At 58.6% G+C, this 3,974-nt stretch overlaps 2 protein-coding genes across 2 annotated transcripts in view; both read right to left on the bottom strand.

Annotated features, from left to right (window-relative positions):
- Positions 1-3,974, bottom strand: part of LOC113212636 (uncharacterized) — a 20,072-nt gene that overhangs the window by 2,090 nt on the left and 14,008 nt on the right. The window lies entirely within an intron of this gene.
- Positions 1-3,974, bottom strand: part of LOC113212801 (farnesol dehydrogenase) — a 91,738-nt gene that overhangs the window by 80,917 nt on the left and 6,847 nt on the right. The gene's annotated exons all lie outside the window — the stretch shown is intronic.

Genomic DNA, 3,974 nt, shown 5'->3' with positions numbered 1-3,974 from the left:
AGCAGGGGGCGCGGTGACATCGGGGGCGTTGTTGAAGGGGGTGGTGAAATGGGAGCAGGTTGGCGTCCGCCCCTGAGGCGGCGGTAGGGGTTGTTCGGGACGCCAACATTTGCAGCGAGCGCCAGCGCCAGCGGGTCTGTGGAAGCAGATGGGGAAGGGAGAGATTAAAGTTTTCGAACTGGTTGTGCAATTTTTCGATCTTGAAGGATTATTCTGTTTCACTCGGGGTTTCACTTTTTTTAGGGGTAGGGTCTCTTGACTTAAGTGGAATGTCCTCGAGGCCGGGTTTCCTGTTCGGAGAGACATGCCCTCGGGCACGTGGGGTTCGACGTCCTTCTAGCCTCTATCCTCCAGCCGGCTCTCACGGACCCTTTGAGCCCGGCTCCACTCTCTTCCCCTGGCTATGCACGCTTGGCTAAGGCTACGAGTCCGAGTCACAGTCGAGTGGGTGGGGGGAGGGGGGGGGGTACTGTGGACGGAACAGACGCCACCGCCAGGCCACGGCACTTTCAACTCAAAGGGTGCATTTTTCATTTTTCCTCTTTTCTCTAACTTCACCGCGAGTGATGCAGCTGCTTCCTCGAACTGCTCGTCGCCGGCTGCGTGTCTCCACTCCCGAGTCCATCTCATCCCATTTCCCCCTTTCCCAGCCCGGCGTAGAGCCCCACCGCTATTGCTGAACACAAATGGCATGCAGGCTTCTCGGCGTCGGGCGCAGCGCAGCGTCGCGAATAAGCGCCCCGCCTCGTGTCGGCGCCCAGCCCAGCCTCGGCGGGGCTCGCTCGTGGGGGAATCACTTGGCGGTGAGAACGGTCCATAACGAATATCACCTGCCTCAGCACCGGCCGCGGCTCTCACAGCCCGCGCCGAACGCGAGAAGCAGCGAGGCGCCAGGTGGCTTCAAGGGCGGGAGAGCGAGGGGGAGGGGCGGGTCTGGCCGCGAGGAGACGCTGAGGGTGTCGATGATGGCGCGGAGGACGGTGGAGGCAGAAAAGAGCAGCGACAAGACTCTTCTTACCCTTAAAGCTAAATTGCTAACGTTGATATTGACTCTTTCTCTTTATTTCCGCTTTTATGCGAACAAAGCGACGACGTAGATCCCTCAGCACCCCCTTTATTTTTACCCGCTTCCCTCGAGTCCGTGAGTTTTGCGTCTTTCATTTCCCCTCGCTTTTAATCTTTTGAAACCTCTGGCCACCCCCTACTGTTGTACCTGCCGGCCGGTGCACGCGCCGTATCCTGGCCACCGCAGCGCCGCGCTCTCCGCCGGGGGACATGGGGGTCGACGTCGGAAAGGGGACTGAAACATTAAAGCAACCCATTGAGAGCTCAAGTATGTGCGCATACCAGTGCGGCGCACTTTCCTTTCGCCGCTACTCCGTTTTACGAAACGCACCCACGGGCTGGAATCTGTTGTTGGGTCCCTCGCCGCCGCTGAAGCCCGGGAAGCCCTCGGGCTCGCGGTGCGGGCGCGCCCGGGCGCGGGCCCTCGCCAGCGCCGCCGCGGCCCGCGGCCCCGCGCTCGTCCCGGCCGCGCCGCGGTGGGCAGCCAGCGCCAGGCGGCGGGGCACGGCCGCCAGCGGCGTGAGCGCCGCGCCCTCCGCTTCCCTGGAGGGCGGCCGCGGAGGGGGCGGCGGCAGCGGGGGCGGCGGCGGCGGCCGGGACGCTGGGCCCGCTGGGGCCGGGGAGGCCACGCGCCTGACGAGCGCCGTCACCTCGCCTCCTTGATTACCTGTCAGAAGGGCTGTCCAATTAGCAGAGGTGTTGATGAGCAGCGGGATCCGCCCCAGTGACCCGCGCCCCTCTGATGACGGGGACCACCTGAGGAAAGTGCCGCGATAGCTGATTACTTCGCTCTCCGCTGCCGACCGACCCGCGCTCGCGAACTACCGGTATGACATAATTAGTTTATCTCTTTAGAGCCGGATCAGGAAAGAGAGACAGAGAGAGGGAGAGGGAAAGAGCGAGAGGGGGTCAGCCTGGCGCGAACGACCCTTTCCGTTGCTCATTATTAATTGGACCGCCTCACTCAGTGAACAGACAAATCTCGCGTTCGTTTGCGTATCAGAATCAATATGATTTATGCATAACGCGAATGGAAAGTTGTTTTTTTTGTTTACATAGTCTTTATTATTGTTGTACGGCACGTAATGCAAAACTTAAATGCAACTTATTATCCGACTTATAGCTACCCATTAGAGGTGTGGTCACTCGGAGTAACGACTCAGGGTATGCAGGCGGTGACGCTGGTGGTTCCGCGGGCTCCGCAGGTGCTGCAGGTGCTGCAGGTGCAGGTGTGTGCATGGCAGGCGAGGTCTGGTAAGAGCTGATGCCGGGTGACAGCGGGATGGTGCGGTGGATGAGGGGCGGGTGGAGGCAGGGCGCGAGCGCAGTGGGGCCCCGGTGGGGGCGGCCAGGGGGCCTCATCATAGGGGGTCGCTGTCGGGTCGAGCTGTCGGGGGGCGAGGCAGAGTCCTGGGGGAGCGTCAGAGAGGACTAAATCGCATTCATCCTATGCTATCACAATTAAGGAAATGTGTATACAAGGGTGATGTATAAACAGGAGACAGGACATTGTCAACTTTTAAAAATATATGTATATTATATATTGAATTCCGGTCAAGCTGAAATGAGGAAGAACGTGGGGAGCGGGAAAAGAAGTCACAATGCTAAAAGACAATGGCTTCCGTTTTCATGTTCCCCGCGCATTTTCTCTCTCCTCTGCTATTACCGGAATGGTTCATTCTCCTTTTAATGGAATCCAGGAGGGCACTTTTTCCTTGTTCACCACGACCAATTGTTTTCACTACGGGCATGTCATTTCGAAGAGTCCGGGCGTTCAGTACCTGGTTGACATCGGCGGGAGGCAGGTGCCGCGCCGGTGGGGCGCGCGTAGCCGCGTCCATGCTCGCGGAGAGGTTAGGGCGTCACGGCCAGCTTGTGCTCCTCACGGCGGGTCGGTCGGGGTCGGCGGGAAAGCGTCCTCCGCCCAGTCTGTCATGAGCTGTGCCGACTGCGCTGCGCATTGCTTGCAGGCAGCGAGCGCCGCGAGCGGCGAGCGGGCCCTCCCGACCCGTCCGCGCGCCCGCCGCGCCTCCCCGCCCTGTGCCACGGCCATCTATTGTTTACCATTCGCTTCTTCTTTGGCTTCTTTCTATTGTTGATCTCCTTGCCACGGCCCTCGATGGAGGCGGTGCAATTTCCTTCCACCCCACGTCTGCCCATTCCAAAGTAGTTGGCAACTCTCGGCTGCCGCCGCAGCTGGGCTGGGCGGCTACGCGTGCACGCCCACGCAGTAGGCAACCCAACCTACACTGATGTTTGTCCGCGGCCGCGGCGTGAGGCACAGTTGTCCGGGAAGTAAACAATTGAAACAAATGGAAAAAATAATGTGTGCATGAAATGTTTCTTGGTATTTTTATTTGGTCAGGCATCAGCGCAGTTTCCTTCTCACAAAACGTACACTCGTATAGCTGCTTTCTAGACCCTCAGCCTTTTACGCGTTTCCCTCATGCTTTACTTCCTCACAATCGAAAATTTACACTATCTTACAAAAATAAATAGGTACAAAAACATTTATCACACTAAACTATCATTTCTTTGAAATAAATATAAACAAATATTTTACATGGCAAGGGCTTATTTTTGTCTTATTGATTTTTTTAAAGGTCATCGACATTTTGACTTCAAAAACTCTCAGCTTACGCCTTGCGCTTCCTGAATCTCCGATCCGGGACGGGATAGTTGTACCCCTCTTCTCCGTCTGGCCCAGGTGCCGGCTGTGGACCTGGCGCTGGTACTGGTCCGGGTCCTGGAGCAGGCCCTGGAGCGGGCCCTGGAGCGGGTCCTGGAGCGGGTCCTGGAGCGGGTCCTGGAGCGGGCCCTGGAGCCGGCACTGGAGCAGGCCCGGGTGCAGGTCCCGGCTGCTCGGCCTCGTCAGGGGGGCCGGGTAACTCAACACCCCCCTCGGGATT

This window comes from Frankliniella occidentalis, unplaced genomic scaffold, assembly GCF_000697945.3.
Source record: "Frankliniella occidentalis isolate FOCC.00 unplaced genomic scaffold, Focc_3.1 Scaffold10, whole genome shotgun sequence".
Taxonomy (NCBI): Eukaryota; Metazoa; Arthropoda; class Insecta; order Thysanoptera; family Thripidae; genus Frankliniella; species Frankliniella occidentalis.
Note: the sequence above shows the minus strand (reverse complement) of the source record. Positions and strands in the feature narration are given on the sequence as shown.